The sequence below is a fragment of the Chiloscyllium punctatum genome, chromosome 39 (assembly GCF_047496795.1).
Source record: "Chiloscyllium punctatum isolate Juve2018m chromosome 39, sChiPun1.3, whole genome shotgun sequence".
NCBI lineage: Eukaryota > Metazoa > Chordata > Chondrichthyes > Orectolobiformes > Hemiscylliidae > Chiloscyllium > Chiloscyllium punctatum.
Genome location: NC_092777.1, coordinates 35747136 through 35759529, shown reverse-complemented (window position 1 = coordinate 35759529; position 12394 = coordinate 35747136). Strand labels below are relative to the sequence as shown.

The following is a 12394-nucleotide window of genomic DNA, read 5'->3' as shown; positions in this document are numbered from 1 at the left end:
GAAAAGAACATTTTCTTAATGCAAGTACCACTTAAGGTCACAGGGATCTCAAAAATCTTGCATGCTAACTATAACTTCACTACTCTCCCTATTCTACATTCTTTCTTCTCCCCTCTTCAATTCAGGTTCTGAATCAGAGGTGCACTATTAAGATTGAAGTTTCACATAAACAAATTATTTATAAAAGCTTTTGCTGGACAAACAAATAGAAATGGCCATCACCTTGAGAGACTTTTTACTGAATACAAGAGGACCACTATTAATACCAAGCATATACTGTACATACCTATTGCAGAAGGTAACATTGATTGATTGAGGCAAACACCAATTGATTGAGGCGAACAAAAATTTTAAAACAAATATGAATAAAGCATTGATTTATTCTGAAAGCAGTGATCTTTAATGGATAAATATATTCTCTCTCTGCAGAGAAATATACAGAAACTGGACTTCTCAGATGAAGTCTAGACAATCTTGTAGTTAATCTCATTGTTGGTTAGTGACCTTATGGTGTTCTTCAGGATTTTGCATTGGAATGTGTTGTGATTAGAAAAAGACTTTAGAAAAGAGATCTAGGACCTTTCTGAAAACAGCAAACAGTTATGTATCTTAATCAGATTGAAGGATGTGTTTTTGGTGTGCAAAATGTCTGAACCAGGTTAGCCAATTAAAATCATTAACACAATACCAATTCAGGGACAGAAAATAAATTGACAGATTTAAAAAGGCCACAACTCAAGATTTTAAAATCTCCAACAATTATTAAAACCTAAAGAGATGGAGGTGTCATACTGCAGGAGTTAATTTTTAGTGCCAAGGAGGGAGGAAGTTAAGATGTAACAAGCTGTTAAAACTTGGAATGGACAAGTGAAAGCTTTGCATATAATTAACACCATGTCTATTACACAAATGCAGCCATTCTGCCCCATTCACGTCTCAATGCTGACACTTTTTAAAAAGATACGGCATAACCTCTGCAGCAACAGGGCAATACAGTCAGTAACTTCCTGATTTTGATGTTTAAAATGTGGACTGTGCAATGGCTAACAGATATTTTCCAATTTGCATATCCACAATCTTGATTACCAATAGCCCATTACTTTTAGTGGAAAATCCAAGCTACTGAGTGTGGCAATTATAGTAATATTGACGTGTTAGCAAATATTTTCATAACGGATTTCAGGTATTTAAAAAATATATAAAATTTAATAAAATTTTCTATGCTCTGACTTTAATATTCTTTATACATTTCGAAGCAATGTTAATTGAAACATTATGCATCAGAATAATTCTTGGAAAATGATATTACATAATCTATACAATCTTGAAAAATTACACAGATACTGAAGGCCATCAATTAGCATTCTTGGAAATTCTTAGAATTCTTTAAGATGCATCTTTACAGACAACTAATCAAATGGTAATGTTGAATGGTTTTGACATAATTCATACAAGGTACTCAGGATGTAAGCTTCAAATTTACAACCTGATCCACAACCTGAGCTACAAATCTTCTCCAAAATCATATTCCAAGTATTCACATACAGTTCAAACTGCCTATAGTTTTGAATTCAGCTACAGTTTCATAGAGAATTGAGCTCTGCAACTGATATTAAAAGTAAAAGGGTACAATAGGCAGGAAACAAGAAATTAGACATTGGATTCAGAACATTATTGATTTCACAGAAAATAATATCATAATCCAAGCACCTTATTTACTGGAATCACTGAAAATGACAATATTTGCATCAAAAATTAATATGATTTTGATAAGCCAATTTTAAAAAAAATCTGGTTTTAGTTCACTTAAATGGTACACTGATAGGTTATATTTCCAGTCCAATATCTCTATTACAACTCTATTTTCTTCAAATGACTTATTTGTAGTGATGCAATACAGGAAATGCAGGGGTAGAACTAGTCATATCACTACCTTTGACAGCACACACCTTGTAAAACCGAATTTTGTTGGTTATAGTTTAAAATTTAGACTGCTGGATCTATTTTTATTTTCAAGATTCCAGTCAATGGATCTTTTTGTAAAAGGTAGCCAGCCTTAAAGCAAAGATAGACAAGTAGAGTTGTGATATTTGATCAGCCGATATACTGTATATTTGAATAGCAGAATAAGCTTGGGGGCTGCTTGTATCAACTGATCGAAGGAGGAAATACGCAGAGAAAAAAAATGAGGTACGAAGGTAATCTGGCCAAAAATATAAAAAAAGAGGATAGTAAAAGCTTTTTTAGGTATGTGAAAGGCAAAAAAATGGTTAAGACTAAAATTGAGCCCTTGAAGACAGAAATAGGGGAATATATTACGGGGAACAAAGAAATGGCAGAAGAATTGAATTGATACTTCAGATCTGTGTTCACTGGGGAAGACACAAGCAATCTCCTGAGATAACAGTGGCTGAAAGACCTGAACTGAAGGGAATTTATATTTGCCAGGAATTGGTGTTGGAGAGACTGTTAGGTCTGAAGGTCAATAAGTCCCCGGGGCCTGATGGTCTACATCCCAGGGCACTGAAGGAGGTGGCTCGAGAAATCGTGGATGCGTTGGTGATTATTTTCCAGAGTTCGATAGATGCCCCAAGTGAGGGTGGCTAATGTTGTACCACTTTTTAAGGTGGGAGAGAGAAAGCAGGAAATTATTGGCCAGTTAGTCTGGCCTCAGTGGTGGGAAAGATGCTGGAGTCTCTTATAAAAGGATGAAATTATGACACATCTGGATAGTAGTAACAGGATAGGTCAGAGTCAGCATGAATTTATGAAGGGGAAATCATGCTTGACTAACCTTCTGGAATTTTTGAGGATGCAACTCTGAAGATGGACGAGGGAGATCCAGTAGATGTAGTGTACCTGGACTTTCAGAAAGCTTTTGATAAAGTCCCACATAGGAGGTTAGTGAGCAAAATTAGGCCGCATGGTATTGGGGGCAAAGTACTAACTTGGATTCAAAGTTGGTTGGCTGATAGGAAACAAAGAGTAGTGATAAACGGCTCCATTTCAGAATGGCAGGCAGTGACTAGTGGGGTACCGCAGGGATCAGTACTGGGATCGCAGCTTTTTACAATATATGTTAATGATATAGAAGATGGTATTAGTAATAACATTAGCAAATTTGCTGATGATACTAAGCTGGGTGGCAGGGTGAAATGTGAGGAGGATGTTAGGAGATTACAGGGTGACCTGGACAGGTTAGGTGAGTGGTCAGACGCAGGGCAGATGCGGTTTAATGTGGATAAATGTATGGTTATTCACTATGGTGGCAAGAACAGGAAGGCAGATTACTACCTAAATGGAATCAATTTAGGTAAAGGGGCAGTACAAAGAGATCTGGGTGTTCTTGTACACCGGTCAATGAAGGTAAGCATGCAGGTACAGCAGGTAGTGAAGGCGGCTAATAGCATGCTGGCATTCATAACAAGAGGGAGTGAATACTGAAGCAAAGACGTTCTTCTGCAGCTGTACAGGGCCCTGGTGAGACCACACCTTGAGTACGGTGTGCAGTTCTGGTCTCCAAATTTGAGGAAAGACATTCTGGTTATTGAGGGAGTGCAGCGTAGGTTCACGAGGTCAATTCCTGGAATGGCGGGACTACCTTACACTGAAAGACTGGAGCGATTGGGCTTGTATACCCTCGAGTTTAGAAGACTGAGAGGGGATCTGATTGAGACATATAAGATTATTAAAGGATTGGACACTCTGGAGGAAGGAAACATGTTTTCTCTATGGGTGAGTGCTGAAACAGAGGACACAGCTTAAATATATACGGTAGACCATTTAGGACAGAGATGAGGAGAAACCTCTTCACCCAGAGAGAGTGGTGGCTGTGTGGAATGCTCTGCTCCAGAGGGCAGTGAAGGCCCAGTCTCTGGATTCGTTTAAGAGAGAGTTGGATAGATCTCTCAAGGATAGTGGAATCAAGGGTTATGGAGATAAGGCAGGAACAGGATACCAATTAAGGATGATCAGCCATGATCATATTGAATGGTGGTGCAGGCTTGAAGGGCAGAATGGCCTTCTCCTGCACCTATTATCTGTTGTCTAAAAGGCAATATATATGGTTATGACTTCCATAATGTAACATAAAGATGTTCAATTATGACAGCCATCTCAAGAAGAATAGGCTTTAAATATCACCAATTTCATTCCTATTCAGGGAAGAAAATGTTTTTAAAAATCTCAATCGCTGCATAATGTTTCTTTACTGAAGGTTTACACTTTTACAAAATAAGAACCAGGAGCAGGAACAGGCCATCTGGCCGTTGAAGCCTGCTCCACCATTCAATAAGATCATGGCTGCTCTTTTTAAGGCTTCAGCTCCACTTACCCACCCTCTCACCATAAACCTGAATTCCTTTTCTGGTCAAAAAAATCTTTACAAACAGTCAAGAAAGAATGTTTTGTTAAAATTTTGAGGGTTCACACAACGGAAGTAATTGTATTTATAAACCTAGAGAAGCTGAAGTAACATATCCAAATGCATATAACCATTCAAAAAAATCCTGTCTTGATTATACATTGGCCAGTACGACATATTTGTTGTAAAAATCTTTCAATCTCCCCAAATAAACCTTGGAGTGCAGGTTCATAGTTCCTTGAAAGTGGAGTCTCAGGTAGATAGGATAATGAAGGATAATGATAGGATTATAAAGAATGCTTTCCTTTATTGGTCACAGCATTGAGTACAGGACATTGTTTAGGCCACGTTTGGAAAATTGTGCGCAATTCTGGTCTCCTTCCTATTGGAAGGATGTTGTGAAACCTGAAAGGGTTCAGAAAAGATTTACAAGGACGTTGCCAAGATTGGAGGATTTGAGCTATAGGGAGAGGTTGAATAGGCTGGGGCTGTTTTCCCTGAACCAGCAGAGGCTGAGATGTGACCTTACAGAGCTTTATAAAATCATGAGGAGCTCAAATAGGATAATAGGCAAGGTATTTTCCCTGGGGCTGGGGAGTCCAGAACTGGAGGGCATAGGTTTACGGTGAGAAAGAAAAAAAATTAAAAAGCGACCTAAGGAGCAACTTTTTCACAGAGGGTGGTGCGTGTATGAAATGATCTGCCGGAGGAAGTAGTGGAGGCTAGTACAACTACTAAAATGTATAAGTCATCTGGACGTGTATACGAATAGGAAGGGTTTTAAGGGATATGGGCCAAGCGCAGGCAAAGGGGACTAGATTAGTTTAGGCTATCTGGTCAGCATGGACACGTTGGACTGAAAGGTCTGTTTTCATCCTATATGTCTCTTTGACTCTGACTCAAAAAGATGACGACGATTTCGGAGTCAGAGTCAGTCAGATTTTTCCTCCTCCATAAATGCACACTAACCCTTTGCAAATATATATAGTTTTAGTGTGACATAATGAACCCCAACAAAACTAAAGTCAATGGGAATCAGGGAGAAAGCTCTCCACTGAAGTCATATGGCACAAAAAGAATGTGGTGATTGTTGGAAGTCAATGATCTCAGATTCAGGACATCACTGCAGGAGTTTCTCAGGCTAAAGGTTCAACTATCTTCAGTTACTTTATCAATGACTCCCTGACTCTCCAAATTCAGTCCACCATCTACCAGGCACAGGTCAGAAGCTTCCTAGCATCCTCCCCACTTGCCTGGGTGAGTATAGCTCCAACAATATTCAAGTAGCTGGAAATGATCCAAGTCACTTGATTGGCCACCCATCCATCACCTTCAACCTTCATTCCTTTTGCCAAAGTACACTGACAACATGTGTACAATTTACAAGATGCACTGGTGTAACTCACCAATAGCACCTTCCAAACCCACAATTTCTACCACCTAGATAGAGGAGCTCAGCAGATACATGGGAACACTCCAACTTGAAGTTCCTTTCCAACCCATACACCATCCTGAGATGAAAGTATGTATATTGCTGTTCCTTCACAAAATCCTGGAACTCTCTTCATAACTGCCCTATGGATGTCTTTACAGTCCAAGGAGACAGCTCAACACTCCCCTCTCCAGAGCAATTAGAGATCGGCAATAAATTCTTGCAAAGCCAGTGATGCTCACATTCCATGAACGAAAAATGGCATTTTTTCTTCTGAAGATATCCCAACACCAAATATTTCCAGATCAACACAGACACAGGTCAGTTTTCATTCCTCCTTTCAAGATTTCAGCAATATTCAAATTTGATCTTATTACGAAGATTTTAAATATTAACTGAGTTTCTAAAGTTGGGATAGTCCATCACCAACTACTTTGGCTGATGTTCTCGACAACGCATTGCAGAAAGTAACATAGAAAATTAAGTTCACTCATTTAAAAGTAATTGAGAAGGTTTAGAAATGGTTGGGGATAGGGGATATAGAAATAAATTTAAAAAGAAACATCAATTTTATGCAGTGTGTTAAAAAGGTGGTTAATACTCACATCTAGAATAGCGTGAAAAACCCTAGGTATACAAGCGTTATGCTTTCAAGCGCACAGTCCAAGCATTGGCAACTGCTACTACAGAAGACAGAATTAGAAACATCGGCATCAAAAGTATTCATAAATAACCTAACTGGGTCTTCCAAGGATCTTCTTCATCAGGCATTTCAAGATATTTTCTAAATGAGCACAATAGAAATATCATCTGTCATCTGATATTTTTCAATTAGACACTTGTTTAAAAGGTTGCATTTTATTTCTTTGGATATTTAAAAGTGAGTTTGCTAGATTATAGCAGAATAATGTTTGTTAGCCAATACTTAATTAAGTTTATTTTAGATAAAGAACATACTTTCCTGAAGTTGAGCTCAAACATTAATTTGGAATTTTATTCATTAGATTCACATTTCAGACCATTTTAAAAAGGCAGTTTCAGCTGTGGAAGGATATTTCATTGAAACAAAGGGAGAGTGGTTCACACGAAAATGGCTGTAGTTTGTAACACTATATAAAGCACATTCCAATGCAGGGAGACACAAGTATTTTGAATCAAAAACTGATTTAAAGACAGTACAATCTAATCAAAAGTAAAGCAAAAAGTGCTAGAGAAACTCAGAAGGTCTGGCATCAACTGTTTTTATTCTCCACAGATAACATTGCATGTCTAATATGACACTTTCAGAAAAAAAAAGAACTGAACATTACTTAATATCTACTCTCTGGAAGCCATGAAACCAATATTAACAAATGAGTGCAGAAACAAACCCAAGCTACATTTTTGACTATGCAATGAATCTTTGGACTTCTACTAACAGGTAGAGAGAAGTCATGTGTGTGCATGCATCAAGAGGAGAAGCTCTCATAAAAGAACTGGGTACGAGACATACACAGAGTAAAGGTAATTTGCCAAAGAACCAATGTGCGCAACAGCTTTTTATGAGAGTGTACTAGATGACCAGTTAAATTGAAAGAATATTCTGGGTTATAAGGAAAAAGGAAGGGGAATGGCACTGAGTTGTAATGCTCATTCAGAATATCTGTGCACTAATAGACCATAGCAATCCTGTCATTAGCATTGTGTTTCGGACCTTGTATTGATGTTGAAATAGTTACACAGAGGTCAGGTTTCACAAAAATAAACTTAAACTCTTATTCTGTTTGAAACTTATCTGCCTAACCCAGCACAAATAGTTAAATGCATACATGCAATTGGTGATTGGCAAGTCTATTTTCCAAATTTTAAGTAAGCCTGTTACAATTAAAGAGAAAGAAAGGAAAGCAATTCAATCCCTCATTTGTTCAGAACACTTTTCATTAAGAATTGTGCAATAATGCACTATTTAATAATATAATTATAGACAACCAATTCTTCAGCACAAGAGAAGTTTACTTAAAGAGCAAACTTTCACAGTTAACTTGTGAACATTCTTCCTATGGCTCAGCATCTGTTCATTTCCCCTCCTTTTCATCAAGCTCAGAGATGCTTGCTTGTCCCAATTACCCCAGAGATATCCAAGTCTCCATGCCAAAGAAAATGACTAATCTGGTACCTATGTTTAGTATATTCTGTTTTACATGTATAAGACTTTGTTTTAAAATGAACCCAGGAGAAGACTGGACAGACAGCTTTGAGAAATTTAGTTCCTACTCGAATACAGCATATATAGAACAAAACTTATAGATATGATGCGGATAAGTGTTTCGAAGGCATGGTTAGTAGATTTGTGGATGACACCAAAACTGGTGGTATTGTGGGCAGCGAAGATGGTGATCTAAGTTTACAAAGAGATCTTGATCAGTTGCGTCAATGGACTGAAGACTGGAAGGTAGAGAGTAGGGCAGGACTTCTACAATTAATAGCTGGGCCCTGGGTAGTGCTGCAAAATAGAGACACCTTGAGGTTCATGTACATAATTCTTTGAAATTTGTGCCACATATAGACAGGGTGGTTCAGGTGGCATGTAACACACTTGTCTTTCATAGATGAGACCTTGGAGTACAGCAATTGGGATATCATTTTGAGGTTGTACAGGACATTGGTGAAGCCTCTTTGTGTGCAGTTCTGGTCGCCCTGTTATAGGAAGGATATTATTAAACTGGAGAGAGTTCAGAAAAAATTTACCAGAGTGTTGCCGGGAATGGATGATTTCAGTTTGATAAGGAGGGGCTGGATAGGCTGGGACTTTTTTTTAAGAAAAACTGGAGTATGGAAGGTTGAGGGGTGACCTTATACAAGTTTACAAAATCATGAGGGGCATAGACTAGGTGAATTCAAAAATGGGGAGTTCAAAATTGGGGGGGGGGGCATATTTTTAAGGGGAGAGACGAATGATTTAAAAATGACATGGGAACAACTTTTTTAAAATAGAGGATGGTTCATATGTGGAATGAACAGCTAGAGGAAGTGAAAGATGCAGGTACAACATTTAAATGACATTTGGTTAAGTGCAAAAATAAGAAAGGGCTGGAGGGACACGGGTCAATTGAAGTCTGTGGGACTAGTTTAGTTTGGGAACATGGCCGGCATGGACTAGTTGGACCGAAGGGTCTGTTTCCATGCTGTATGACTGACTGTATAAATATTCTGTAAAATACCAGTATCACCATATTACTGAATAAGTGTATATTTTATTTATTTGCACTCATTTACTCTGGTCACTAGATGGGGTGAGGTGGTGCACCATTTTAAGTGTAACTCCGTACAGGTGGATGGATTTTCACCAACTTAAAAACAGTTCAGGATTCAATGATTTATTGTTAGCTTCATCTTCTGGATGAAAATGTAATCTTAGTTAAGAGTACGATTTAACTACTGAAGAATATTATCTAGTTCTACTGGAATTACTGAATAGTGGAAGCCATTAGAAAGTAGGTACTAAGCAACCATTAGTTAAATAAAAGGTTATTAGTTACAGGTTGATAATATTACAATTGGGGCAGCACAGTGGCTAGCACTGCTGCCTCTCAGCGCCAGGGATCCAGGTTTGATTCCTGCCTCGGGCGACAGTCTGTGTGGAGTTTACACATTCTCCCTGTGTCTGCGTGGGTTTCCTCCTGGTGCTCCGGTTTCCTCCCACAATCCAAAGATGTGCAGGTCAGGGTGAACTGGCCATGCTAAATTGCCCGTAGTGTTAGGTGTGTTAGTCAGGGGTAAATATAGGATAGGGGAATGGGTCTGGGTAGGTTACACTTTGGAGGGTTGATGTGGACTTGTTGGGCTGAAGGGCCTGTTTTCATACTGTAGGGAATTTAATTTAATGTAATAGGATTAACCAATTTTAGAATTCATACACCCTAAAGTAATCTACAGGGAGAAGATACATTCTGAAAATATTGGTACATTTCTCAGGTATGATGCTTGTGCTCCTGTTTGAAAAAATAATCTTGCATTATTGGGTGAGGGTTTCAAATTTCAATCTAAGGAATTTTAAATGCATCAAGATCAGTAAAGTATAGCATAAGAGTCCTAAATTCAAGGTCTATTCTTTGCCTAGTCAACTGGGAAGTAACTGAACTCGACCCACCCCACCTATGGTCACGCAAAACATTCACAGCAAATCAAATGCCACTTATTTAACACTGTCCTCATTATAAAGTATCGTTGATAACACTTACTCCAAACTAAAGTGCAACATAAAAGGAAATGTAAGCTACATTTATGTTAGTAAGCTGTCTGATATTATCGGAAGGGCAAATTGGTGAGTTCCTGCTATTACTGCTGCTAAAAATCAACATTCTGGCTTTCCCTGTGACAAATCAATGAAAAAGGTCTGCAATGAAAGCTTTCCTGCAATAGCTTTTCAGGGTTGCTTTGAATGAGCAACAAAAACGGAGAGTTTTCATATTGCGCACACTTGGAAAACCAATGAAGACAAGATCCAAATAACCACCACCATCTTCTCAAGGGCAATTAAAAATGAACAATAAGCATCCAGCAACAACCACATCCCGCCAATACATTTAAAAACAATGCATTCTGTTAGTTATGAGACTTGCAGCAAGATAATGCATGTCGATTAAGTGTTCAATTTAAAGATTAGAGTCTAAACTCTACAGGCACTTGTCGCACTGGTGCATCCCCCTCTGGATACATTTCAGCTGGGGGTATCTGGTTTAATGCACCCATTTAAAAAGACATGAAACAATTATTTTACTTCATGTACATGTTGTCTCGAGAGCACGAGGGAAATTTAGAGCCAAATATTCTTCCAACTTGCAGTGCATTAGAAAACTGACTCATGATCTTTAGAGGTTATGCGGCTATCAAGTATCGGCTGCTACTGCTCGGAATGAAGAAAACGTATTCTTGCATTTATAACTTATCTGACAGATGTTCTCAAACAAAAAAAGCTCTTGAAACACGGTTGAGACTGGCAAGGCCACAGTTTAGTATTTCACTGGCATGGGATTGATTAAGGCAGAGTGCGGGATAGATAGACTTAATATAGATACATATCCAATTGCAGGTATCTTCTAAAATGAATGCTCGCAACTGCTAATCGTATTGTAGGAGCTGTGATGGATTTGCTGCTACCATTCTCTGTCCTGAGAAATCTTGAGTACCTTTTTGGTCTAGCTAGGTGGAGAAAAACCACTCGATAGCCTAATGAGAAGAGGTGTTAGTACTAAACAATTGTGGTTTATTGCATGGCAGAATCTGGGTACAGCTAACAATAGACCTAGCGACAAAGACTATTAGGAAGACCCTGATGATAGATCCTAAGTTGTTCTCCAACCAAGTCTCTTTGACATCATGATGCTGGGAGTTGCTCAAGGCACTGTTAAGCATTAACCCTTTCAACCTCATAACATTACACAAAGTAGAGCAAGGTACACGACTGATGAAAAGGTTAAAGATATGCAGGCATGTTCATTAATGAAAATGGTTTTCCTGCACATTGATCATAATTTATGTTCACATTTGAAGTTGCAATCCTTAAATTTCAATGTTCTCATTTATCTAAAAGCTTACGATGAATGCATTCCTTTCATTGTCCTCCCACAGAAGCAGGGGAAAGGGTACCAATGAAACAATTCTAGATGGTGAATAAATGAAGAACAAAAGGCTGCCATTAACCACAAAAACAGTTGATGCACAAAGCATTTGCTAGGCACAGCTGTGCTGAAACAATGATGGAAAAGGCACAGCAATTGAAATATGTGTCACAAGAGTGAAGTCAGAGAAGAAATTTACTCTTTTGGGTTTTTGTTGCAGTTTGTAAATAGATACCTACATTTCCAAAAAGGTGATAGCCATAATCTGTGGCAGGGACTTGCCTTTGTAAGGATAATTTAAATAAATTACTTTCAAGAAAAATTCAGCCGTAAAACAATATTTTAGCACAGTAGCACATTATCTTTGTGTATTGCTACAAAATGTAAAACATTGAAAAACTACCAGAAGTTCAGAGTAACTTACAGTCTCTAAAACATGACGGATAACTAAACAACTCATTCAGAATTACTTCAAATCTCGTCTTGTTAATGGAATTATAAAAGTCACCAGATTAGTCACTTTTTAGTCTCCTGCATCTTTTAAGAGTTCATGTGTCGCAGATATACTTTGTAAAATAAAACATTACCAAGCAGATTAGTCTAGACTTACCAAACCTTGATCGTTAAGTTTTTCCAACTTGGCATAAAATAAAAAAACACACCTACTTGTTCCAAGTCATGTGTGGATTTCCAAGGAATGAACAAAGGGGCATTAATGTTGGAGTAATCATTACCCACTTTACAATGCAAGTCATCAATCAAGGGAGTGTATGTTGCGAGGCTGTTGTTACTGAAAAAAAATTCAGAATTCAGAGTGGCCAAGTTCAGTTTTTAAAAGAGTAATTTTAGAGACTTTACATCTTGTATAGGAGTTGGCATTTTAGGACAAGTTTGGTTTACTAAAGTTAGAGGAATTTTTAATGTTTCAACTCAAACTACTTGAAAGACTACCAATAAATTTAATTATTCGGGCTGTTAAATTACTATGAAATTTATTTA

The 12394-nt window shown here is 37.9% G+C and overlaps 1 protein-coding gene across 5 annotated transcripts in view; it reads right to left on the bottom strand.

Moving 5' to 3' along the window:
- LOC140463954 (septin-9-like) overlaps window positions 1-12394 on the bottom strand; it is a 299673-nt gene that overhangs the window by 70584 nt on the left and 216695 nt on the right. The window contains exon 1 of one of the 5 annotated variants that reach the window (XM_072558452.1): window positions 12006-12064. The exons of the other annotated variants lie outside the window; for them this stretch is intronic. The gene's annotated coding sequence lies outside the window, so the exon portion shown is untranslated. Of the gene's footprint in view, window positions 1-12005; window positions 12065-12394 lie in introns of those variants that run through there. 5 annotated transcript variants of the gene reach the window in all.